Raw genomic sequence first — 27,865 nt, forward strand, 5'->3', positions numbered from 1 at the left:
CCATCAAAAAGTGGGCAAAGGATATGAACAGACATTTCTCAAAAGAAGACATCCATACAGCCAACAGACACGTGAAAAAATGCTCATCATCACTCGCCATCAGAGAAATGCAAATCAAAACCACAATGAGATACCATCTCACACCAGTTAGAACGGCAATCATTAAAAAGTCAGGAAACAACAGGTATTGGAGAGGATGTGGAGAAATAGGAACACTTTTACACTGTTGGTGGGATTGTAAACTAGTTCAACCATTATGGAAAACAGTATGGAAATTCCTCAAGGATCTAGAACTAGATGTACCATATGACCCAGCCATCCCACTACTGGGTATATACCCAAAGGATTATAAATTATTCTACTACAAAGACACATGCACACGTATGTTTATTGTGGCACTATTCACAACAGCAAAGACTTGGAATCAACCCAAATGTCCATCTGTGACAGACTGGATTAAGAAAATGGCACATATACACCATGGAATGCTATGCAGCCATAAAAAAGGATGAGTTTGCATCCTTTGTAGGGACATGGATGCAGCTGGAAACCATCATTCTTAGCAAACTATCACAAGAACAGAAAACCAAACACCGCATGTTCTCACTCATAGGTGGGAACTGAAGAATGAGATCACTTGCACTCGGGAAGGGGAACATCACACACTGGGGCCTATCATGGGGAGGGGGGAGGGGGGAGGGATTGCATTGGGAGTTATACATGATATAAATGATGAATTGATGGGTGCTGACGAGTTGATGGGTGCAGCATACCAACATGGCACAAGTATACATATGTAACAAACCTGCACGTTATGCACATGTACCCTAGAACTTAAAGTATAATAATAATAAAAAAAAAGAGTGATGTGTTTTAACATTGTACTGAGTATGGTTAGGGTGGCTCTTGACAGGATAATACTTTTTTTTTTTTTTTAATAAAAAATAATTGTATTTAGGCCGGGTACGGTGGCTCGTGCCTATAATCCCAGCACTTTGGGAGGCTGAGACAGATGGATCACCTGAGTTCAGGAGCTTGAGACCAGCCTGACCAACATGGAGAAACCGCGTCTTTACCAAAAATACAAAATTAGTTGGGCGTGGTGGTGCATGCCTGTAGTCCCAGCTACTCAGGAGGCTGAGTCAGGAGAATCACTTGAAACTGGGAGGTGGAGGTTGTGGTGACCTGAGATCGTGCCACTGCACTTCAGCGTGGGCAACAAGAGCAAAACTCAGTCTCAAAAAAAAAAAAAGAAAAAAAATGTATTTACTTAGAAGCATTCAGAATGTCAACAAAACAGCTGCAATTTTTTTTTTTTTTTTTTTTGCAATTACAGAGTGATATTCAGTTAATGAAACAACAATTATCTGGTATAAGCTGTATCAGAGACAACTGAAGATAAAAAAAACTACCATCGCCATATATAACTAATTTGTGCTGTGCACCGAAAAGAACCTGTTTGAAATTTCCATGCCAATTTACAACCCCCATACTTTACCAGGCAAGGTTAGTGGTTATTGAAAATACCACCAGCGCGTGGTGGCATGCGCCTGCAATCCCAGCTACTCAGGAGGCCAAGGCAGGAGAATCACTTGAACCCGGGAGGCAGAGGATGGAGTGAGCCAAAAGGGTGCCACTGCACTCCAGCCTGGGTGACAGAGGAGACTCTGTCTCAAAATATGAAAAGAAAAAAGATACCACCAGGACAGGGCTATCTAAAGACACGTTTCGGTAGTGTGTTAAATTATACAAAAGAAGACACTGTGTGGTTTAAAAACAAATTTTACACAGCCTTACATTTCATTTTTTTTCTTTAAAGGGAGTGAGTTGTGTACAGGCAGGCTAAATGCTTTACAGACAAGAAAAAAAAACTAGAACCAACTTATTAATGATCATTGTCTTCTTCATTCTCATCTCTTCATCTCCCTCTCCTCACCCTCTTCATTTTCCTCAACTTCCTCCTCTTTTTCTTGCTTTTTTTCAGCCTTGACACCTCCCTTTTTTGCTGCATCAGGCTTTCCTTTAGCTCGATATGCAGCAAGACCCTTTGTGCATTTTTCCTTCAGCTTCGCAGCCTTTTCCTAAGGCTGCTTGTCACCTGCAGCAGTGTCATTCCACATCTCTCCTAGCTTCTTCACAGTGTCACCAATGGACACGCCAGGATGTTTTGGGCAATACTCAGAACAGAACAGAAAAAAGGCTGAAGGAGGCCTCTTGGGTGCCTCGGGATCCTTGAACTTCTTTCTTGTCTTCCCTTTAGAAGGGATATAGGTTTTCATTTCTCTTTCATTACGGGCCTTGTCCGCCTTTGCTGTATCTTCAAATTTTCCTTTCTCTTTAGCAGACATGGTCTTCCAGCTCTCTGAGCACTTCTTAGAAAACTCTGAGAAGTTGACTGAAGCATCTGGATGCTTCTTCTTATGCTCCTCCTGACAAGTTTGCACAAAAAATGCATATGATGACATTTCGCCTCTTGGCTTCTTAGGATCTCCTTTGCTCATGTTGAGTAATTTTTCCTTGGTAAGGCAGAGTCGCCCAGTGCCTGTCTGGCTCTCACTTGTCCTGGTGTCTCTATGGAGAGGATGATAATTTAAAAGTTTTAAATAAGCATGTTTTATCCTTCAGTTCCCTGAAGCAGGTTTTATACGAAATCTGAATCTGACTGAGAATGTTACTGTTCATTCTTTTCAAAGTTCCAAGTAGTGAAGCCACAAAAGGAATTTCTCATTTTCTTTGGTATGGCTTATGCAAATAAAAACTGGTGGCTAAGACCTAAAGAACACAGTTCTAATCTCTGAAATGCTGATGACTTCAGGCAGAAGCACAGATGGGTAGGGAGAGGGAGGCAAAGGGAGAGATTTCTCTCCCATGATCACGTTGTCCCAAAAAGGGTCCTTGTGTACAGTTTATAAGGTCACATGTTGACACAATGGTTGTTAAGACCTTGACAAAAAGAGTCAGAGGAAGCCAGTGTGAAATATTCAATGACATATCAGTGGTGAGGCCTTGAGGCATATAAAGAAGGTCATCGAAGTTTGCCATTTCTTTTATCTGCTCTTGCCCACCTCTGCCTAGATGTTACAAATGAAGGAAATATTTGTTGAGAATATATTCATCTGAGTGCACTACGTGAATAATGAGAATGTTGCAATAATGTATGATGGTATATACTTGCTCTTTCAATATTAAGGACCTCGTATTGTCCTTTACTAAGCTTAAGGCTTGTCCAAACAAGATTAAACAAATACATACAAACAGCCTCCTCCCTCCTCCAGTAAACCCAAATAAATCTGATCAGCCTGAAATGATTTCTACAATAGCTCCCACGGCTATCAGGATTTAGTCTTATCTCCTGGCAAAGCCAACCCAGTCCCCCATGAACCCCCCACCCTCTGCCTCCATCCTTCTCACTCCCTTACTCCCCACCTCCCCCCTCCCCGCCATGTTAACTGTGAGGTCCTTGACATGCACGCTCCCTTCTCACACCTCCAAGCCTTTCTTTCTCCTGTTCCCTTTACCTCCGCATCTGTCTACTCTCACCTGTCCTTCCACATTTAATTCTGACATCACCTCCTCCTGGAGGCTTTCCTGCACTGTCTGCTTGCTCACACCAAGACTGGTGCCTTGCCAGTGTATGCCCATGCATGCTGTCCAGGCCTCCACCACAGGGTTCTACTGAATGAAAACCCTTTGTCTTTTCCTGTTTACTGTTTCTCGTTGTTGTTATTGTTGTTGAGACAGAGTCTCGCTCTGTCACCCGGGCTGGAGTGCAGTGGTGCGATCTCAGCTCACTGCAGCCTCCACCTCCCTGGTTCAAGCAATTCTCTTGCCTCAGCCTCCCAAGTAACTGGGATTACAGGCATGCACCACCACACCCTGGCTAATTTTTATATTTTTAGTAGAGATACGGTTTCACCATGTTGGTTAGGCAGGTCTTGAACTCCTGACCTCAGGTGATTCACCTACCTTGGCCTCCCAAAGTACTGGGATTATAGGCGTGAGTGACTGCACCCAGATTCTTGTTTACTGTTTCTTTTCTCATAATACAAAACCTGTCAGATACCTAGTGTTTCATGTACATTTGATGAATGAATGGTTTAATCAGAGTTTGTTTCTAATTTTTTTCCAGCCCACATTAGCTTATTCAACTATGTGCAAAAGTGGATGAGGACAAATAATTGTTAAATTGTTTGCTTGACTAAAAATGTTTTACTGACAGTGACCTGAAAATTAGTGGGAGAAGTAATGATGGTTACTGAACAGACGGCCAACTTGGATTCTGATTTTCTGCAGTGAATCATTTCTTTAACCTTTGAAAGCTTTTAAAATTATTTTTCTGGGTATAACAATAATGTGGCTAACTAAAAATAATGAAGATCATGTTTATTGTAGATGTGTGCTAAACATCCTTGTTTTGTCCCAAGTGCTACAATTGCAACCCCCACATCACTTCCTTTCCCCACTCTGCCTGCTCCTAGCATACATGTGGGCATGTGCGCATGCACACACACACACACACACACACACACACACACACACACACCCCTAGACTAAACCTTACCAGATTTAGTCTTTTAATAGAGTCCTATAAGATACATTTCACCACATTTCCAAAGTTATAATGGATCTTGGAAGGGAAAGCTATGGAAAACAGTGATAGAGACACACTTATCACACAACGATAGAGCTCCCTTTTAATCTCTTCAAACAAACCAAGAAACAAAGAGCGAAAATCATCTAAGAATTCAAAACTGTTGAACCACTCCCATTGCACTGAGTCATGTGGATCTGTGTCAAGTATACAATCAGTTCTGCAAGTCAGCTGATAGACAGAAAAGAGTTACTTCAGAAAGATCATCTCAGGGAGCTTATTATACTGCCTTTGAAGTAGTGAGTCCAGTGAACTTGAACTGGATACTTGAAGTCTCTGATTTCTGTTATCACTGGAAAGGAATTACTATTTTTTTTTGAGACAGTCTCACTTTGTTGCTCAGGCTGGAGTGCAATGGCGCAATCTCGGCTCACTGCAACCTCTGCCTCCCGGGTTCAAGTGATTCTCCTGCCTCAGCCTCCTGAGTAGCTGGGATTGCAGGCACGCACCACCATGCCCAGCTAATTTTTTTTTTTTTTTTTTTTTGTATTTTTAGTAGAGATGGGGTATCACCATGTTGGTCAGGCTGGTCCCGAACTCCTGACCTCATGGTCCGCCTGCCTCAGCCTCCCAAAGTCCTGGGATTACAGGCATAAGCCACCACACCTGGCCAGGAATTACTCTTGACAATTTTCTATATAATTTATTGGAGAATGACAAAAGTGGATGAAAATATTATTAGCTGGAATCTTGGCCTGTTTTGGTAAACAAGAGATAAAAAGTTTTAAGGGCGGAACTTGAAAGTCTAATTACACAACATTAAAAATAAAAGTCTCCATGTCAAACATAATTAGTAGATTTCAGATGAACATGAGGAACTATTAGAACACTTACCTAAAGCAGTTTTGTGTCTCAGAAAAATGACTTTATAGATCTGGCATAGAATTTAGCATAGAAACTCTTCCTATAAGGTATGATGACAGAGAAAGCAAGAGTCTTAAGACTCAGTCTTAGTTCCAGCTTGTCCTTTGTGATCCTGGCCAAGTCACTTCAATATGAACTTGGTTTTCTACATCTACAAAGTAAAAGGGTTGGGCTACTATAACTGTTGTACTACTACTACTGATCTATTTGTGCTGGGTTATTCTATATTCAGATAAAGGAGGCCAAGTGTTTCTGGTGTAACCAACCACCATTTAAACAAATAGCATCCCCTCCATAGGGGAGGAGGCTGCACACATCTCCTGCTGCCCTCCACCCTGAGAATGCGGATGAATTCTAATCAGCAGCCACCACCTGACTGATTTGCCCACAGCCTGCTCTGGGTCCATTGGCTGGGAGGCTTCTGGAGGCAGCTGGGTCATGTCACCCTGACTCAAACTGGTGATGTGAAAGAACAGTCACATGTGTGAGCAGGTGCATAACACAGCCTCAGGAGGGAGAATGGGGTGAAGGAACAGTGGTTTAAGGAGTGACTCATTCAGGTTATTCGTTCTGTGTGTAAAGCCCAAGGCCCTCCAACTGGCCCCGACCTACCTGCCCCGACTCTTTCTTCTGCTTTCCTGACACCTTCTTTGGGCCTCTATTGCCTTTCTCGCTAGTGCAGCTGACTTCTTGATGGTTTATATAGAAGATAATGTACCTAAGTCATTCATCACCCCAACCCTTGTGCATAGGTTTTCCTTGTTGCCAGAACCTGGATTTTGTTCAAGGGTGTCCCCAGCCCTATGTGATCAAGTGAAGAACTCCCAAACTTCATCCCCAAAGAAAAACTGATCGCTAGGCTTCCACTGGTAATTGGAAGCCAATCACTGCACTCCCATTGATAATTGGTCTAAACTAATAACTGCGCTCCCATTGGTAATCGGTCTAAGCAAAGCCAATCACTGCATTCCCACTGGCAATCGGTGGAAGCCAGTCACAGTGTTCCCATTGATAATTGGTCTAAACCAATCACTGTGCTCCCATTGGTAATTGGTCTAAGCCAATCACTGAGTCCCCATTGGTAATCAGTTGAAGCCAATCACTGCACTCCCATTGGTAATCCATCTAAGCCAATCACTGCACTCCCACTGGTAATCGGCCTAAACCAATCACTGTGCTCCCATTGGTAGCCAGTCTAAGCCAATCACTGGGCTCCCACTGGTAGTTGGTCTAAGCCAATCACTGCACTCCCATTGGTAATTGGTCTAAGCCAATCACTGCCCTCCTTCTCCCAGCCTACTTACCAGTGATTGTCTTAGGTATGGCCATACATTGCAATTCTGGCCAGAGAGAGTAAGTCAGTTAAGAGGCTTCTGGGAAGATTCACACTGTTCTGTCTGTATGAGATGCTTGGAATGATGCTAACATCTTTTGAAAAAGAGAATGCCCAGCTGACAGGCTGAGTGAGCAGAGAAATGAAGAGAATCATCTGGGGCTTGAGTGAGATCACTGGGCTGCTTTGTTAATCTATCCCAGATGCTCTTCTTCTTGAATTCTTGTTATGTGAAATTCAATTTTTTTTCTTTTCTTACCGTTTGAGTCAGAAGCCCAAAGTATCTTGCTATTTCTCATGTTGGTACACTGGAGAGGCAACAAGGAAACCCCAAATGGGGTTAGTGGAGGAATCAGTTCCTCCACTTAGAAGCCGTTACTGAGGAGCAAATTACTTCAAAATTTAGTGGCTTAAAATAACAATAAGCATGTATTGTCTCTCAGTTCCTGTAAGCTGCACATTTTGGAGCAGCTTGAATGGGAAGTCTGGCTTAGAGTGTCTCCTCTCATGAGATTGCAGATGGGTGTGGGCTGGGGCTGCCATAATCTGAAAGTTCAACTGGGGCTGGTGGGTCTGCTTCCAAGGAGGCTCACTCACTTGGCTGGCCAATGGGGACTGGCTGTGGTGGGAGGCCTCAGTTCCTCTCCATATGGGCTTCACCACATGGTACTTGAGTGTCCTCTGTTTTAAAATATAGGTTTTATTAATATTTAGGTATGGCAAAGCCATCAGATTCGGAATGACTGCTAATAAAAAGATAGTTTGTTATGCTCACAGATCTCAAGAGGAAGGGGTGTGTCACACCATGGGGCCACATGGGGAAGTGCCAAGGTCAGTCAGGAGGCAGAGGGAGCAGAGTGAAAACATGGGCACAAACTGGTTTTTTTTTTTTTTTTTTTTTTTGAGACAGAGCCTTGCTCTGTCACCAGGCTGGAGTGCAGTGGTGAGATCTTGGCTTACTGCAACCTCTGTCTCCCGGGTTCAAGTGATTCTCCTGCCTCAGCTTCCCGAGTAGCTGGGACTACAGATGCGTGCCACCATGCCTAGCTAATTTTTTTCTATTTTAGTAGAGACAGAGTTTCGCTGTGTTAGCCAGGATGGTCTCATTCTCCTGACCTCATGATCCGCCCACCCTGGCCTCCCAAAGTGCTGGGATTACAGGCGTGAGCCACCGCGCCTGGCCAGGGGCACAAACTATTATTGTGGTTTCTGTGGGAAGGAATGAGCAAGGGAGGGTGATTGGGCTTTGGATTGAATAGTTTGAATAATTTCAGCAGGCTCTGGGCCATACAGGCTATCCCTAGTTGTCTAGTTCCTACTCCTGGGGTGATTAGGGCAGGTGGATAGTGGCCTGGAGGGTGAGAGCCCATAAAGGAGGTGGCAGTTTGTGGGCTCTGGATTGGTTGGTTTACATTTGTAAAGCACCCTCATGGTTGTTTGCTATTTCTAAAAACTGGCTAGTCCTGGGAGGGGCATAAAAATACAAAAATAAAAGACATGGTAAATACATTCTTACAGCATGGTGCTGGCTTTGCCCAGAGTAAGCAATCCAAGAGAGCAAGGCAGATGCTGCAATGTCCTTTATGGTCTCAATTCAGAAGTCACATACCATCCCTGCTGAACTCTACACAGACCAGTCCTGATTAAACACAGGAGGAGACTATGCAAAGACATAAATACCTAAGAGGTGAGGATCACTGGGGGCCATCTTGGAGGCTGGGTACTACACATCTGGCAAGTTCCTTGACCTCCAAGCGTCAGTGTCTTCACTTAAACAAGATGGCGATAACATCATGTTACTCTGACTTCTAAGTTGAAAGCAAACAGAAAATGACTCTGGCTTGCTTAGGCAAAAGAGGAATTTATTGAATCTGTTTTGGACAATTCACACAATAGAAGGGAAGGCTATAGAACCAGGCTTAGCAGAACCTAAGGGAGCTTGGGGAGCAGGGAAAGTCTTATAGGGCAAAGCCTCAGGGTTGGTCTGGTTGAGAAACTGGTGTTGACATCAACTGCACTGGCCACCGGATATTGTGGCCAGAGCTAAAAGCTCAGCACCACTGCTGTTGAGCAACTCTCAATCGCCTCTGTGCCCTGAAGCTTCCACAGTGTGGGGAGAGTGGGGAAAGGAGGACCAGGTCCCTTCTGCTTCTGGGATTACAGCAGATGTCTGCTACAAATACTGGCTTCACGGGATTCACAAAAAATATATGAGCACCTTCCTTGGAAAATCGAGAGTGCTCAGTAATGGTTGGTTGCTTAATAGAAGAGAGAAAGCAGATACCTTGGGATGGAATAGAGTGAGTTTGGAGATCTCAAGTTGAGAGTGAGAATGAAGCATGCTCATAACATTTCCAGTCACACTGAGCATTTCTAATCACACTCTTACCTCATCTTCACTCATATGCACTTTTGCAGATTCTTAAATTGCTGAGATTTGTACAAATCCTACCTATATACTCTAATTGCCCTGCGAATCAAGTTGGAGGCAAGGGAACAATATGTTATTAAGAAAAGGTAGCGGCCGGGCGCGGTGGCTCAAGCCTGTAATCCCAGCACTTTGGGAGGCCGAGACGGGCGGATCACGAGGTCAGGAGATCGAGACCACCCTGGCGAACACGGTGAAACCCCGTCTCTACTAAAAAATACAAAAAACTAGCTGGGCGAGGTGGCGGGCGCCTGTAGTCCCAGCTACTCGGGAGGCTGAGGCGGGAGAATGGCGTAAACCCGGGAGGCGGAGCTTGCAGTGAGCTGAGATCGGGCCACTGCACTCCAGCCTGGGCGAGAGAGCGAGACTCCATCTCAAAAAAAAAAAAAAAGAAAAGGTAAAGTGAAAGCCTCCTATGAAAATTGCAATATTGGCTGGGCGCAGTGGCTCATGCTTGTAATCCCAGCACTTTGGGAGGCCAAGGTGGGCAGATCACTTCAGGTCAGAAGTTCAAGACTCCTGCCTGGGCAACATAGTGAAACTCTGTCTCTACTAAAAATACAAAAATTAGCCAGGCATGGTGGCACATGCCTGTAATCCCAGCTACTCAGGAGACTGAGGGAGGAGAATTGCTTGAGTCCAGGTGGCAAAGGTTGCAGTGAGCTGAGATCATGTCACTGCACTCCAGCCTGGGTGGCAGAGTGAGACTCCATCTTAAAGCAAAGCAAAGCAAAGTGAAGCGAAAAGAAAATTGTAACACTAGCCTCTTGGTACCTTGACATGAACCACAATTAACCACACTCTTTAAGTGGTGGTAGCTTCCATTTTTGTCACTGTTACCTTTGTAGTACTTCTTCTTTTTTATTTTTTATTTTATTTATTTATTTATTTTTTGAGACAGAGTTGCTCTGCTCACTGCAACCTCTGCCTCCCGGGTTCAAGCGATTCTCCTGCCTCAGCCTCCTGAGTAGCTGGGACTACAGGCCCACGCCACCACGCCCGGCTAATTTTTGTATTTTCAGTACAGACATGGTTTCGCCATATTGGTCAGGCTGGTCTTGAACTCCTGACCTTGTAATCCACCTGCCTCGGCCTCTCAAAGTGCTGGGATTACAGGCATGAGCCACCATGCCCGGTCCCTTTATAGTACTTCTATCTCAGTTTGAATTGCCAAGGCAAAGCCAGACACCTTTTCTCACAGAGCCTGTTCTCTGTTGTTAGGTGTGGGCATGAGTCTTGCTGTTCAAACTCAACTATTTCATTCAAAGTGTTTTTCCTTGCTTGGGTTTACAAATTCATTGAGGTTGAATGTGTAACTAAGTTCTAAAATGTTAGTTCTAAAGTAAGTTCTAAAATGATTCTAAAATGTTAGTATATAAGGAGCACCGGGAGGGTTTGCCAAAACACAAGTTGCTCGGCCCCACCCCTGGAGTCTCAGGTTCGGCAGATCTAGGGTGAGGTCGGAGGATGTGCATTTCTAATATGTTCCCAGGTGGTGCTAGGGCTGCTGGTCTGGGGGTCACATTGAGAACCACTGACTTGAGTGACTCGATGCTGTTGCTGGCCTGCTTTGTAAACTTCTAAGCCCCTATCCAGTAATTGCCTTTCTTTCTTTCTTTTCTTTTCTTTCTTTTTCTTTTTTTTGAGACAGTTTCACTCTTGTTGCCCAGGCTGGAGCGCAATGGCGCTATCTTGGCTCACTGCAACTTCCGCCTCCTGGGTTCAGGTGATTCGCCTACCTCAGCCTCCAAAGTAGCTGGGATTACAGGCATGTGCCACCATACCTGGCTAATTTTTTTTTTGTATTTTTAGTAGAGACAGGGTTTCACCATGTTGGCCAGGCTGGTCTTGAACTCCTGACCTCAAGTGATCCACCCGCCTCAGCCACCGTGCCCAGCCAGTAATTATCATTCATAAAGAAAGCCAAGACGACACCTACAGAGCAAAATTATGTGATACTCAGGAATAAGCATTGAAACATGATTTTGATTAGGAAAATGGCTGCATGGAACAGAAACTTAGCTATAACAGCTTACGCAAGTAACAGTTTGTTTTTCTCACATTCCCAAGAAGACTAGAAGCTGTCCTAGGCTGGTGAAATGACTTCGCCTCATCAGGGCTCTGGGGCTCTGGGATGCATTCACCTGCTTGACTCCCAAAGGGTCACCTCGTGTCCTCAGGCCAGAGCCACCTGCGGTGCTAAACCAGCCACACAACAAGTGAAAGGGACAGAGAAAAGACATGAAACCACTTCTATACTAGCATTTCTTGCCTCCTGCTAATGGGTGTTATGTGAAAAGGAAAAACTCTGAATTAGGACTTCTTTACTACAGACTTCTGAGAAGTTTTATTAAGCTTCTGTATGTGATGACATTCCAAGGCAGGAATAAGCATGCTGCCTTTTCCAAGCTTATTTGACCACAGAAGATTTTTAAAAAGTTTTCTGGAGCATCTCCCTGAACTACATTCCATGGAAATTTTTGCCAGAAAACCTTGATATATACAGTGTCAACTATCAGTGTGTTTTTAAAGACTCCTTATGAGAAAAAAAGCCAAGTATGTTCTTCTTACATCAATGAGATAGTTCTACTTTTTTAAGGGGAAGGAAATGAAAACAGGAACAGTTTGTGAGTCAGGGCGGGGGGCGTGGTGCCAGCTGCCACCTGAGAACCATGCAACCTTGACAGGCCTGGTGGCCTCCTTAGAGTCTCCTGTTCTTCTTTTTTTTTTTTTTTTTTTTCTGAGACAGAGTCGCTCAGGCTGGAGGGCAGTGTGCGATCTCAGCTCACTGCAACCTTTGCCTCCCGGGTTCAAGTGATGCTCCTATCTCAGCTTCCAGACTAGCTGTGATTACAAGTGCGGGCCACCACACCTAGCTAATTTTTGTATTTTTAGTAGAGATGGGGTTTTGCCATGTTGGCCAGGCTGGTCTTGAATTCCTGACCTCAGGTGATCCGCCCACCTTGCCCTCCCAAAGTGCTGAGATCACAGGCATGATCTACCGCGCCCGGCGACGGGTTCCTGTTCTTACTTGCAAAACAAGATCTGTAGGTAAGCACCAGGATGTATCCCAACAGATCAAAATTCTGCAACTTCACAGCTCCTAGAAAGATCAAGAAGGGATGTCTGAACCAATCTTTGGTAATGGGAGATAGAGGATATATGCACTCCTGTTGGGCAACAGAGTGAAACCCCATCTCAAACACTGGAGACGGACTCTTGGGGTTTCACTATGTTGGCCAGGTTGGTCTTGAACTCCTGACCTCATGTGATCTGCCCGCCTTGGCCTCCCAAAATGCTGAGAGCACAGGTGTGAGCCACTGCACTTGGCCGGGTTCTCCCCTTTTTGAGGGCTCATGCTTTCTATTGCACTCACCCGGATGATTCAGGATAATCCCCCATCTCATCACATCTGCAAAGTCCCCTTTGCCATATAAGGTCTACAAGTTCTAGGAATTAGGACAGGGACCTCTTGGGATTCTTGGGTATTCTGCCTACTATGCAGGTGAAATCTATTGTTTAAAGAACTATAGACAGTGTTGGGAAACTAAAGACTATAACAAAAAATTCAAATTAGGCTTAATAGTATGTGAAACAAGCAGTACAAAGAGGTAGAGAAGGTTTATATGAGAAAAGAAAAGAAAAGAAAAAAAAAAATCCCAAGAATGGAGATAAATTACAACACAAGCAAAAGTAGGACAACACTAGTTAAGAGCTAGAAGCACGTGAATCTTTAAGAGACCGAGTAAAGGGCAAAGGTTTAGTAGGGGATTGTTGGGAGTTTCCTTCTATTATATATTGTACCTTCACCAATAGAACTGAAAGTCTAAAATCATACTATTTAAAAACCAAGAACATATCAGCATTAACCAGATTGATCCTACAGGCACTGCTTGACTTTCAGGTGTGGAGGTGGTAGGAAGAGCCAGAGAATGGCCTGAAATAATTGCAGAGCTCCAGTGTTTGAAGAATGTATAGGAACCTGGTGAGGTGAAGGCACCCTTTCCTTTGCTTAGTGGCTTCAGGATGTGGAATGAAAAGGAACATGACATCTACATCCAGGTGAGAATTAGGCTCAGGACAAAGGGTGGTGAAGTATTAGTCCAAGGCTCAATAAAAGAGTAAGAATCACATGCAAGTAAAAAGATCCAGGCAGAGGGGGTGCAATAAGAATTTCTCAGTCCTGTTCCTATCGACACTGTGAACCATGTGATTTTTTGTTGTGTGGGTGTCCCGTGCATTGTAGGCGGGTTAGCAGCATCCCTGGACTCCTCCCATCTGATGCAATAGCACCCTCACCAGGATGTGACAACAAAAAATGTCTCCAGGCCTTGTCAAATGTCCCCGGGGGGAGGAGACAAAAATCACCCCAGTTGGGAACCACTGGTGTAGACTGAAAGAATAGGCAAGGGGACATAACACACCAAACATGGGGAGCCTGCAAGCCTGGAGAGAGTCTTTGAGGCTGCAAGGACACAAACACCGAGGAAACCTTGTAAGGGGCCTTTTGCTGGAGCTGCTGGCCTGGCTGGGAGCCACCAAGAGTGTCCAGCTGGTTTGCATACTCGTCTGTAACTTGGCCGGGGCAGGCTCCCGGTCAGAAGAGCTCAAGTCTAATTCGTTCAGGGCTTGCACTCCGGTGGTTTTCCATTTGTTATGCAAGCACAGGTTTCAAAAGGCAATTCACCTGGGCAGGTGATATGCTTGCTTGCAATATAAACAGCTTGGAGCCTATTATCTTACATGGTTGTTTCACTTCATCTAGCTTCACTGTTTGTCCTCCTGGCCCCTGATTTGTAGAGGAGGGAGGAAACGAGGATGGTGGAGAGACTTGGATGCAAGTACTGCCACCTCCAGCCTTTATGAGAACTAGAAAAGGTGCATCTCTGGCTGAATGAATTACGAAAGAATGTCCTCTCGGGGAGGATCAGGAGTGGGGCTAGGCTAGGAGAGTGGATGGCACCTTATCTCCAGCCAGCTGAGAGCGCAGAGCTGCATGTCAGTGCCTCCATAGTGAGTGCCTGCAGAGTTCCTATGGGAGCAAGCCTCCACCATGCACACTACCCACATCTTACACAGCCCACGAGGCAGAGGCTTACTCATGTAAACCTTGGGGGCTAGCCATGACACATGGAGCCCCTGAGCTCTGAGGGCTAAACTTTCTTACCAGCAGGATTAGAATTTTAGTATGACACATGGTGAGAAACAAAGGCAATTGATTCTGCAGGAATGAGTGTAAGGTGGTTTAAGAATATTCTAAAGGAGAAAAAAGCAAGATGGACAGCTGGGAGAGGCTGTGCAAGTTTGCTTCTGTGCATCTGGCCCGATGAGCCTATTCATTCATAAATTTAGGACCTAGGTGATCAACAAGAGCACTGCACTTTTGCAAGTGAGGGCAGACCTCTAAAATTCCTTCTAAGGTTCAAACACTAATGGCCCAAGGCTGTTAAATGCATCTAGTTCGGGGGATGTGTTCTGTAAAGTAAATCATGAACTGCTGCGTAAATTCCTATGCACTGGTTGTTGTAGAAAATTCTTCCTTTGGTGACCTTGGAAGACTAGACGTGTTAGCCCTCTTTCTACATGGGCAAGGAAGGTATCATGCAGCCAAAGGACAAAGAAAGATTCTAAGTCAAGAAAATGCCCATTAAGTGCAGATGTGTCCACATGTTATAGATGGAGACCTTGAACCATAGGGTCAGATTAACCCTAACATTGCAGAGTTGCAGAGGGTGAAGTGTGAATGGAGACCTACACAACAACTGTCTAATTTTGTTTCTTTTGAGACAGGCTCTTGCTCTGTCACCCAGGCTGGAGTGCAGTGGCGCAATCACGCCTCGACCTCCTGGGTTCCAACAATCCTCTCACCTCAGCCTCCCAAAATGCTGAGATTACAGGCATTAGCCACCACGCCCAGCAAATGTCTAATATTTAAATAAACTTTCTTCCATCTTTGTACTTTGGCAAATACACGTTCTTTGTACTTTGGCAAATATACGTTCATAGCAAGAAAATGGGGAGAAAGTGAAATTTATGGTTTTTATATGACTGAAAGTTGGCAAAAACTAGAAGAAATCATTGGACTTCATTATTACATGACTGTGGGTGTTCTGTTAATGGGCTGACATGTGTGAATGTATAATAAAGACATATATAATTCATGCATTATATATTTATCCATACAATTAATGTTTCTTGCTTTCATTTCAGGAAAATTATAATTATATTGTTATAATCAGTATTTTCACATAATTTGTGTTCTATTGACAGTAATATCTAATTAGATTACTTTTCTTGAATCTTAGTTTTTCTTTTCATTTTTTTCAAATTTCCATTTAGAGAAACTGCTCTGCAGAGGCAGTAGCAATTGCAATTGTCATTAAAATTCTTTTTTTTTTTTTTTTTTTTTGAGACAGAGTCTTGCTCTGTCGCCCAGGCTGGAGTGCAGTGGCCGGATCTCAGCTCACTGCAAGCTCCGCCTCCCGGGTTTACGCCATTCTCCTGCCTCAGCCTCCCGAGTAGCTGGGACTACAGGCGCCCGCCACCTTACCCGGCTAGTTTTTTGTATTTTTTAGTAGAGACGGGGTGTCACCGTATTAGCCAGGATGGTCTCCATCTCCTGACCTTGTGATCCGCCCGTCTCGGCCTCCCAAAGTGCTGGGATTACAGGCTTGAGCCACCGCACCCGGCGTCATTAAAATTCTTAAAGCAACCCTTCAATGTGGAAATGAATCATGAATTTTATGTCAATCATTATAATTGGGTTGCATATGGTATATTGCCATTATCACAGGGACTATCACAAAATAGTTTAATTTCATCCCATAAATTGCTATCACTTATATAATAATTCTCAAGATTTCTTATACTAATATCTTAAAAATCTATACCCATATATTTTTGTGAAGGTTTGCTGTGGTGTTTCAGGCTTACATGTGCAGACCTACATATGCACACCTTTAAGACTAACATGAAAGCCAGGTGCGGTGGCTCATGCCTGCAATCCCAGCACTTTGGGAGGCTGAGGCAGGTGGATCACGAGGTCAGGGGTTCAAGACCAGCCTGGCCAACATAGTATTTTCTCTACTAAAAAATAAGTTTGTTTTCTTAAGACTTAAAATATGTTATCTGAGCTCATTAAACTAAACATTGTGGCCGGGCGCGGTGGCTCAAGCCTGTAATCCCAGCACTTTGGGAGGCCGAGACGGGTGGATCACGAGGTCAGGAGATCGAGACCATCCTGGCTAATACGGTGAAACCCTGTCTCTACTTAAAAATACAAAAAAAAAACTAGCCGGGCGACGAGGCGGACGCCTGTAGTCCCAGCTACTCGGGAGGCTGAGGCAGGAGAATGGCGTAAACCCGGGAGGCGGAGCTTGCAGTGAGCTGAGATCCGGCCACTGCACTCCAGCCTGGGTGGCAGAGCAAGACTCCGTCTCAAAAAAAAAAAAAAAAAAAAAAAAAAAAAAAAGCTAAACATTGTATTTTCTCTACTAAAATACAAAAATTAGCTGGGCATGGTGGCATGCGCCTGTAGTCCCAGCTACTCAGGACCCTGAGGCTGGAGAATCACTTGAACCTGGGAGGCGGAGGTTGCAGTGAGCCGAGATGGTGCCATTGCGCTCCGGCCTGGGTGACAGAGTGAGACTCCATCTCAAAACAACAACAACAACAAAAAAACACCTAACATGAACTGTTGTGAATATTGTGCTAATTCATGAGTAACTCCAGAATCTTAAATTGAAACATGAAGGGAAACAAGACTCTTGCATTCAGGCTGAGAGGAAGATTTTGGAGAGTTAATTGTCTTTCCTCTTACGAAGGAGCTTCTGTTACCCCAACTCTCCTCACACCCCAAGGCAGTGTCTGTGTCTGATGCTAGCAGAAGTACAACCTACAAACCATCACAGCTCTGGATGTTGTTACCTTTTGTTTGGAGAACACAGAGCAGAAGATTTAGAGGTCCCCTGGGACCTAAATGATGTTAGTCATGAGTGGTGTTCAGGGTTACAAGTTGCACTGAGCCAGTGGTGAATGTGAAGTGATCCAGGACCTTCTAAAGTGAGGGCCCAGGACCACTTTACCCTAGTCCTTGAAGGCCAATGCTGCACCCCTTGCTAAATAACCATACAAGTATTACTGCAGTGGGTTGAATGGTGTCTCCCATTAGAATGTCCACATTCGAATCCTTGGAACTTATAAATACAATCTTTTTTGGAAAAAGAGGCTTTGCAAATGTGTTAAATTAGGAATCTTGAGATAAGCTCATGCTGGATTATCTGTGTGGGCCCTAAATTCAATAACAAGTGCTTTCATAAAAGACAGAGGGGAGACGGAGAAGAGGAGAAGGCCACATGATTACAGGGGCAGAGACTGGATTGACTCAGCCATAGGCCGAGAATGAGAGTCAAGTTATAGCCTTCAGAGGGAATAGGCCCTGCTCATAGCTTGATGTTGGATTTCTGGCCTCTGGGACTGTGAAATAATAGGTGTCTGTTGTTTTAAGCACCAAGTTTGTGGCAATTTGTTACTGCAGCTACAGGCAACTAGTGCTGAAGATAACAATGACTAATAACCATGAGCATTTACAATGTCATTTGACAGTGACTAATAACCATGTGCCAGGCCCTCTGCAAGCCCCTTTTACAAGCATTATCTCATTTGAATCTCACAACAGCCTCATAAGATTGGCATGATTATTTACCCCAATTTACAGATGAGGAAACTGAGGTTCAGGGGCAAGCAGTTTGCCTGAGGTCACATGGCTAGCAAGTGGCTAAGCTGGGATCTGAACCTAGATCTGTCTGACGGTAAGACCTACTTGAAGCACACACTGAAGCCTTGTTGCCTGGTCACATATGGAGCTGTTATAGACAAGCCCTATTCTTGGTGGTTCCGGGTTGATAATTCTGTGTTCTTTGGCCCCTACTTAAAGGGTGGTCCCAATCTTTTAGCACTCGCCCCCTCAACCCTCAGCTCTGTACCACCCCTCAGAAGTGATACATAAATTATAATCAACCATTTATCTAACTCAGAAGACCAAGGGAAAACTTTCCTTGCTATAAAGAAATATTTTAGCCATGCTTAGTCACATACATTTCTTTGCAGCTATTTCGCCTCTGGGTCATTCGGGTTTATTTGCACATGTTGCCAAATGAATCAGAAATCTTAGGAAATGGCCTTTGGAGAAGGACAGCGATCAGAATGATTTTTTGTTAGTTTCTTCTCCCAGGAGAAACTTTTAGTTAGAAACAAGTTTGTTTTCTTAAGACTTAAAATATGTTCTCTGAGCTTATTAAACTATCAGAACATGAAGTCTAGACTCTGGTAATAGTATGAGTTAGAAAGGTTTCTTTCCTTGTCTATCTTTGTCCAGTCTATTGGGGACTAGAAGAGATTGTTCCCTATCTACTGGCCAGCCCAAAGACTGTGTGTGTGTGTGTGTGTGTGTATGTGTGTGTGTGTGTGGCAGTGGTGGAGGGGGGGATCTCTGGATGAGGTGGCTACGTTTATTTTGTTACCTTTTATTTCTTTTCTTTCAAACAAAATCTACACCCCATTTTACAGGTGGAAACATTGAGTGTTTTGGTGACTCTAAAGGATTTTCTCCACAGTGACTCAACTATGCAGACTTATTACAAATGCTGCGCTTGTCCTCTCAAGAAATCATTCCATTTAGTGAAAACGAGAGCTGTTACACAATGAGTTTTGAGGCTAATTTTAAAGCAAGTCATGTGTCCCTCCCATTGCTCTGACCCAAATATGAGACAGGGATTCAAAGTTGCACACAAAGAAAACCCAAATCAATCAGGAAGCTCTATATGAACAATTTAGTGGGTTACGGGAATGCAAGCTTCATTTTTCAGCCACTGCAATGCTTCATCACTTGACATTTATTTAGTGTTCCAGTTAGTGCCTGGGAGACTGCTGGGAAGGAACCTTGAGTCCCAAGGTGGAACCTGGGACTGACCTTAGATCACTTGTTCTCTCTGCACCTGGGTTTCCAGAGCAGTAAAGAGATGCTATTCTAACCTGTCTTGCAAAGATGCCTTTGTCGGGTGCTAACCAACCACTGTTAATAGAGGTTTGAAGCCATGGTCAGGAGCATTCTCTTGAAGGCCAACGGTGAAGGGAAAGGATAGAGACAGGGTTGCAGATAATCCTTAATGCGGCCAGGGCTGAAGAGGGTTGGTTGGTGCAGACCGAAGGTGCCAGCTTAGACAAAATGGAAGTTCACCCCTAATTTCATTTGTCTGAACCCTTTCTTTTAATTTTATGCAATCACTGGGCCCTGGGGAGCTTTATTCCTCTCTTATTTCTTCAAACCAAAACCTGTTCCCAGGAAATAATCTGATAAATTCATTTGCATCACGGAGAATGGACAAACTGTTATCTTCTGCAAGCCCTTACATGGAAAGTCTTAAAGCAAAAGTAGTGTGTCAGTGTGTAATTCCAGGCAACAGAGAAGATGGGGAAGAGAGGTGAAACCTGTGCTGGGGCAGGCAGTGTTGAGGGTGGTCAGGAAAGTTAGGGTCCCAGCAGGACAGGCATTGCCAGAAAGGCAGGCAGGAGTCATTAGCAAGGTATCCAGTGCCTGATGAAGCAGACCATGAAGCTAAGGAGATGAAGAGCAGAAAACCTTGAACAAAAGCTCATATGGGAAGCTATTTGCTTTTTCCCTCAAGCAAAAGATTCAAGAAAAGCAAATGTGTGTATAAAACTCATTCATTCATTCATTCATATACAATTGTATTTGCTATGTTCCAGGTATCAAAGGGATAGCCAGGAAAAAGATAAAATCTCTGTCTGCATGGAACTTTCTCTCAGGCTAGTAGGTGAAGCTAACAACAAACAAATAATTTCAGGTGGTTGTAAGTGTTTTGAAAAAAAGTAAAACAGGGAAAGGAGATGAGAGGGTGATGGAGCTGGATGAGGGGGTTAGGAAAGGGTTCTTATGCATGGCTGCCTGAGTTAGCAAATAAAAATACAGGACACCAGGTAAATTTGAGTTTTACATAGATGACAAATGCTTTTCCTTTTTTTTATTTCAATAGGTTTTGGGGAACAGGTGGTGGTTGGTTATATGGGTAAGTTCTTTAGTGGTGATTTCTGAGGTTTTGGTTTACTTATCATCCAAGCAGTGTACACTGTACCCAATCTGTAGTCTTTTATTCCTCACCCCCTCCCACCCTTCCTACAGGGTCCCCAAAGTCCATTGTATCATCCTTATGCCTTTACATCCTCACAGATTAGTTCCCACTTATAAGTGAGAACATACGATGCTTGGTTTCCCATTCCTGAGGTCTCCTATTCCATCCAGGTTGCTGTGAATGACATTATTCCATTCCTTTTTATTGCTGAATAGTATTCCATGGTGTATGTGTATATACATATAATGTTTTCCTTTTTTTTTTTCTTTTTACTTTTCTTTTTTTTTTTTTTTTTTGAGACAGAGTCTTGCTCTGTTGCCCAGGCTGGAGTAAGTAGAGTGGCACCATCTCGGCTCACTGCAACCTCTGCCTCCCAGGCTCAAGCCATTCTTCTGCCCCAGCCGCCTGAGTAGCTGGGATTATAGGCAAACACCACTGCGACCAGCTAATTTTTGTATTTTTAGTAGAGATGGGGTTTCATCATGTTGGCCAGGCTGGTCTTGAAATTCTGACCTCAAGTGATCCACCTGCCTTGGCCTCCCAAAGTGCTAGGATTACAGGGTTGAGCCACTGCACCCGGCCCCCTATATACCACATTTTCTTTATCCACTCATTGATTGATGGGCATTTGGGCTGGTTCCATATTTTTGCAATTGCCAATTGTGCTACTATAAACATGCATGTATAAGTGTCTTTTTTGTATAATGACTTCTTTTCCTCTGGGATACCTAGTAGTGGGATTGCTGGATCAAATGGTAGTTCTACTTTTGGTTCTTTAAGGAATCTTCACACTGTTATCCATTGAGGGTGTATTAGTTTACATTCTCACCAACAGTGTAAAAGTGTTGCCTTTATACCACACCCATGCCAACGTCTATTATTTTTTGATTATGGCCATTCTTGTAGGAGTAAGGGGGTATTCCATTGTGGTTTTGATTTGTATTTCCCTGATAATTAGTGATGTTGAGCATATTTTCATATGTTTGTTGGCCATGACAAATTTTTTTTTAGTATCAATATGTCCTACGCAATATTTGGGACATACAGGTGCAAAAATATTACGCATTTATTTGAAATTCGAATTTAACTAGATGTCTTGAATTTTATCACATAACTCTCTCTACTCCCATGAGGCCCCCATGAATGAGGTGAGGTCGCATCCCAGGAGATAACAGTAAGCGCAAGGTTTTCCAGACAGAAATGATCCTAGTTTGCTCAGGAAGAAACCCTGTGGGGCTGAAATAGAGGGAATAGGGACGGGCAAAGGTGGGGGTTTGGGGGTGGTAAAGATGACCCAGTGGAGGTGGCCGGGGCCAGATCTTGTGGGGCTCCAGGCAAGTGTGAAGAGTTTGCATTTTATTCTGATCTTTGGAGTTTTAAAGAAAACTCTCAGTATTCATTTCCATGAATTCATTTCCATGAATGCGAAGTATTCATTTCCACGAATATTCCAATATAGTATTGTATTTCCCAAAGCAGTCTCCACTGATGTTAAGAACAGACTTTATGATGGGAGAGAGTAGGTGCCCCTGCCCTGGGAGAAAGAGAGTGATATCCCCTCTAACTCCACCTGACCTCCCTTTTCTCCCTACACCCCATTCACATTTTCTTCATTTTTCCTAACACCATTTCACAAAACCTTAATAAATGAGCTTAAAATGTTACTGGGAGAAAAGACTTAGGGGCTCGAATTCTTACTAGAAGGTAAATTACTACTAGACTGCATATAGTATAGATTAGGTGAAGATGAAAAAATAATGAAAAAGGGAAATTTGACAGTGCTGGTCAAGTGCTGGCAGCTTGGCTAGTTTGCCTAGCTGTGACTCTGAGAGTGAGAGTGTTTGCTGAGTAGAGATGAAATCCAATTCTCCCATTCTCTGTGGTGAGATGGCTAAGAAGTTCTCATGGAAGGGGAATTCATTGGGAACCAGGCTGGATGGGAACTGATACTGCCAGATGGCAGAGTAGTCAAAACAGCTATAAAGCCCACACTGTTTTGGCAAAGGCTGAACTTGCATCCCTGCCGCAGACCTCAGTGGGCTCCCATCTAATAATGTTTCCTGCCTCCTCTGCCTTTTGCCTCAGTTGATCGTGGATGACTCACTGCTCATCTCTGGCAGTTCGCTCCTTGCAGGGATTTATCTTTCTGAACCAGCCTCCTCTCTGGCCTTCTATTAAAAATACTCTATGTTGAAAGAAGAGTCTTGACTGTATTTCTACAAGAGAGTTTCTCTACCTTACTTTTCATGCAATGTGGGATTTTTCATACCTAATAATACTTTTTTTTTTTTTTTTTTTGAGACAGGGTCTCACTCTGTAGTCCAGGCTGGAAGTGCAGTAGTGGATCTTGGCTCACTACAACTTCTGCCTCCCAGGTTCAGGTGATCCTCTCATCTCAGCCTCCCAAGTACCTGGGACCACAGGCACGTCCTATCATGTGCTAATTTTTGTGGTTTTTTTTGTAGAGACAGCGTTTCGCCATGTTGCCCAGGCTGGTCTTAAATTCCTGACCTCAAGTAATCCACCTACTTCGCCCTCCCAAAGTGCTGGGATTAAAGGCATGAGCCACTGTGCCCAGCCCTAATAATAATCTTGTTAGCTAAACAGAAGAGTGACCATGCTCTCCATCTTACAGATGGGGAAAGTGACTGAGAGAACTGACTTGCCTCAGGTTTCAAGAGTAGTAAGTGGCAGAGCATAAATTTGGACCTCTTATTTGTCTTTTCTAACACACTAGGGGTTGTCAATTTCTTTGAAAAATATTTAATAACTTGAGCAAGATTGCACAGCTTCATGCCTCCCTCTAAAATCAAAACGTTCTTTTTCTGTAGAAACCAAGAGCAGTATCTACGGTGGCAAGAGCTTTGCTCTCATTTTTTTAAAAAAGTGTTTATTTCAAATAGATTGAATCACTAGGTGATGGGCTAATTGGTTCTTTCAAAAAAATTAAATGATCTCCCCATTATACAATTAATGTTTATCGCAGTAACTTTTAAAAAGTTAGAAAGCCACAAAGGGAAAAATTAAAATCACCTATAATTCTCCCACCCACATAAAATTGCTATTGACATTTTGATATGGATTCTTCCTATCTTTTTCATACACATGTAAATGTAGTTTAACAAATTGGAAGAAATGTGCTATAAAATGGTTGATAATTTTCTTTTTTTATTTAATGATATTTCCATGACCATTTTCTCACATTGTTAAATTTTTTCCAAAATATGTTTGATCAGAGCATACTGTCTAACCTATGAATGATACATCTACTGCACATAACCTATTGGTACTTTGAGATTATTACCCATTTATTATTATAAATAACACTACAGGCTGGGTACGGTGGCTCACACCTGTCATCCCAGCACTTTGGGAGGCTGAGGTGGGCAGATCACTTGAGGTCGGGAGTTTGAGACTGGCCTGGCCAACATGGTGAAACCCCATCTCTATGAAAAATACAAAAACTAGCCAGGCATGGTGGCACACACCTGTAATTCCAGCTACTCGGGAGGCTGAGGCAGGAGAATCACTTGAACCTGGGAGACGGAGGTTGCAGTGAGTTGAGATTGTACTACTGCACTCCAGCCGGGCCACAGAGCAAGACTCCATCTCAAAACAAAAAGCAAACAAACAAAACAAAACAAAGAAAAAAACAACCAAAGAATGACCCTGCAATGACCATCCTTGGTCTTATAAAAACTTAGTGTTGTTTCCACTCAGTGATTTGTCTAGATCTTGCTTGGAGAAAAATAAAAAAATGGGTAACAAACGGAGAAAGTTAATAGACATTAGTTTGATTTTTGTCTGTTGGAGAAGCGAAAAGAGCGAGGCCACTGATTTCAAGTGTCTCCTCTGTAAAGGTCATTTCCTCCCCCGTACTCTTAGTTCTATTTCTGCTAACTTGGCTCTTGCACTATCATCCCTGTTGCCTCTACAGTTTGCCCCAGCTTTCCATCCTGCCACTGCCTTCAACTGCAATTCTTTGTTTTTGCCTTACTCATCACCTTGGAACCTACGTCCCGGGTCTCTCCAGCTGCTGATGGATGTTTTCTGTCTCTGCTCAGTGCCTGAAAACTTATTTCTCAGGGCAGCCAATGAGGGATCCTTAACACAATATCTGGAGTCATGCCCATAAAGCTCTTTGGCAAATCATTGCACTGTTTTACTTGTGGGCACATCCCCACAACCCGGCTATCATTGACCTCGTGGGGAGGGTAATAAGCTTAGGGATTATTCCCAATATTGTGACTTACGGATTTCTTTCATTTCCTCACTGGACGGAGCTTATTAGGAGCTGTTTGTTAGTTCTAATAACAACTAGAAAAACTGTGGTGATCATCAGCCCCAGGCTATAATTTGAAGAACAGTTAGTAGAGGTCATAAAATCAAATAAAGTTACACTGAGAGCCTTTAAAAAAAAATCTCATTTGTTGCAGGGTTCTAAACATAGTTTCCAGTGCCATCCTTCACCTTCACCATTATTTTTGTCTTCAGTTCTAAATGTGAAAGGTACAGAGCAGCAGAATTTATACATTAACTTCATAGGAGAACAGAAAGCTCATTAATTCTTAACATTGGTGGGATTTGATGTTTACCATCATATGCTCTGTTCCAAAATATGTCTGGGTCCTCTTTTCTGAGATGATTAAGATGTCCTATTGACAACCTCAGGGCTATTAAAAACACAGTGCCCTTCACATGTGAGATAAGATTATAGCTCCCACAAGGGAGGGTTTGGGCAACATCAACATTAATCATCTCATGTTCATTCATTCACAAATTCATTTATTCCAATATTTGAGACTCTCCTATGTGGTAAGCAAAAGAAAAAGCCCTTGATTTCAAGGGAAACAACTAAATGTAGATACAACACAATGAAAATATTACAGAGAAAAATAAAGCCAAGTTAAAGAGAGGTATGTGTGGGGAGGGATGTGGGGGTGATATTTTAGATCTGGTAGTTGGGGAGGCCTCTCTGGGGAGGTGGCATTTAAGTGCAGGGACAAGCCATGCAAATAATTATCTGGGGATGAGGACAAAGGCCTTGAGATGGAAGTGGCTCCTCTAGAGAACCAGGCAAGAGGTGAGGGCAGCTGAATGTGGTGAGTAAGGAAGAGGATGGGAGACGTGAGAGGGGTCAGGGCCAGCTCCAGGAGCCTGTAGGCCATGGAGAGACATAGGCTTTTATTCTCTGCAAAGCAACTGCCTAGAGATGGCCCTGAGACACAGGCAAGCTAGTGACCTCAAAGGGGCCTTGGTCCTGCTCCATCCCAAGAGCTGATTCACTAGACTTTTGTGGTCCCTGACCCCAGCAGCTACAACCTTGGATTCCCAGGAAACTGGAAGCATTTAGTTAGGGATTCTGGGGAGAACCTGTGGGTCCTGTGGTAAGGTCCCTGTGGCTGCCAGACCTACCCTCCTGGAGGTTTTATGATTCAGATGAGCTGCTCTGGCACTCTGGGTCCACTAGAAGCTGATGGGATTTTTAACAGAAACATATTTTATTCCCACTGTACCACGGGCAGGCTTTTATGGCCTCATGTGACCATTAACTGTTGCGTGGGGATCATAATTCTTTCTAAGAGACCCCCCTGGAGACCATATGATCTGTATCTATTTGCTTGAATCCTAGAACCATGCTGAGGTTGAGGAGGTTAGGTAACTTGACAAGGGAACACGGTTATTGAGTGATGGCAGGATTTCAACTCTAATTGGCTGGTGATATGGTTTGGCTCTGTGTTCCCACCAGAATCTCATCTTGAATTGTAATCCCTATAGTCTCCCACGTGTTAAGGGTGGGACCTGGTGGGAGGTGACTGGATCATGGGGTAAGTTTCCTCCATGCTGTTCTCATGATAGTGAATAACTTCTCATGAGATCTGATGGTTTCGTAAGAGGCCCTTCACCCTTCACTTCCTTCACACGCTCTCTTGTCTGCTGCCATGTAAGACATGCCTACTTCCCCTTCTGCCATGATTGTAAGTTTCCTGAGGCCTCCACTGCCATGCAGAACTGTGAGTCAATTAAACCTCTTTTGTTTATAAATTACCCAGTCTTGAGTAGTATCTTTATAGCAGTGTGAAAATGGACTGATACAGCCGGAAAGCTTGTTTTCCCTGTTATGCACCACACTAATATTTCCCAAATATTTCCATTCATTCACCAAAACATTTATTGAGCATCTGCTACGTATTCAGTGCTGTGCTGGGCACACACCAGGGATGCAGAGACACATGAGACAATTCCTGCCCTCAAGTGTCTTGAAATCAAGTGGGTTGTCTAGAATGTACACTGTATCTTCCAGGATGAAGTGAGATTATAATACACAGCCCCACACCCCAATTTTAGACTTTCTGAATGGAGATTTGTCTTATCCTCATAAAGGAACTTTGCCAGTTGCCAGGCAGGACATGACATATTGTCTATACCTGTCATTGTTTGTGCATCTACCATTGCCATGCATGAAAATCATCCGTTGATCCATCTGTCCTTAGTCACCATTGGTATGTAGTACTATTCTGTGCATTTCACTTACATATGATCCTTGTCACTTTCAAAGAGATCACCCTGTGATTCAGGACTAAACTGAAAAGTCATCAGTTGCCCATCACACAGGGACAATGCAGCTGAAGGCAGTGGGAATTGCTAAGTCTCTGAGTGCTCAGAGAATTGTTAGGGCCAAGTGCAGGCCTGACTCATGCATGGTGGACTATCATTTAGGTGGAGAACAGAAGCTTCAGATAATCAAAAGTTTCCAGATAACTTTTTAGAGAGGTGAAACTTCCAGAAATATCTTATTTGGTTGAGACAATAGGAACTACCCATGTAAACACATAGGTAAAACTCCAATATCTTTTGACGTGCCTCAAAATTATCTTTACAAGTACCTAAGAGATTATTCTCACATCAGAATTCTGATTGTTGCCATTAGCATAGTTCCCATACTTTGTAATTATTTTGTTTGTCTTTGTCTTTCACCCAAAATGAGGTTATCTTTTCATTTGTTGTCTCTCCAGCACTGGCAAGATGCCTGGAGCTGCGTAGGCCCTGGTGAATGCTGCAGGATTGCAAGCAGGGGTTGGGGAAAGCAGCATGCTTCTGAGATTCTGTAGACCTAACCATGGCCAAAATGATTTCAAACTGTCTTTAGTGTCTGGCAGGAGCTTAATCTCAGAAGGTTCACTGTAATATTAAAAAAATGCTACATAGTTGTACAAACATGATACTATTCAGTTTTTAAATACAGAATTATGAACATGTAATGTGTTATCTTAGATTTATTTTATTATCATTGTTATGTTTTTGAGATAGAGTCTCGCTCTGTCACCCAGGCCAGAGTGCAGTGGCGCAATCTTGGCTCATTGCAACCTCTGCCTCCCAGGTTCAAGCGATTCTCTTGCCTCAGCCTCCCGAGTAGCTGGGATTACAGGCACCCACCA

General features: G+C 43.5%; 1 pseudogene; it reads right to left on the reverse strand.

Moving 5' to 3' along the window:
• Window positions 1–1,250: 1,250 nt before the first annotated feature.
• The window catches only part of LOC117087369, a 35,542-nt pseudogene continuing 8,927 nt past the window's right edge, over window positions 1,251–27,865 (reverse strand).

Source organism: Trachypithecus francoisi, unplaced genomic scaffold (genome assembly GCF_009764315.1).
Source record: "Trachypithecus francoisi isolate TF-2019V2 unplaced genomic scaffold, Tfra_2.0 Lachesis_group10, whole genome shotgun sequence".
In the NCBI taxonomy this organism is placed as follows: Eukaryota; Metazoa; Chordata; class Mammalia; order Primates; family Cercopithecidae; genus Trachypithecus; species Trachypithecus francoisi.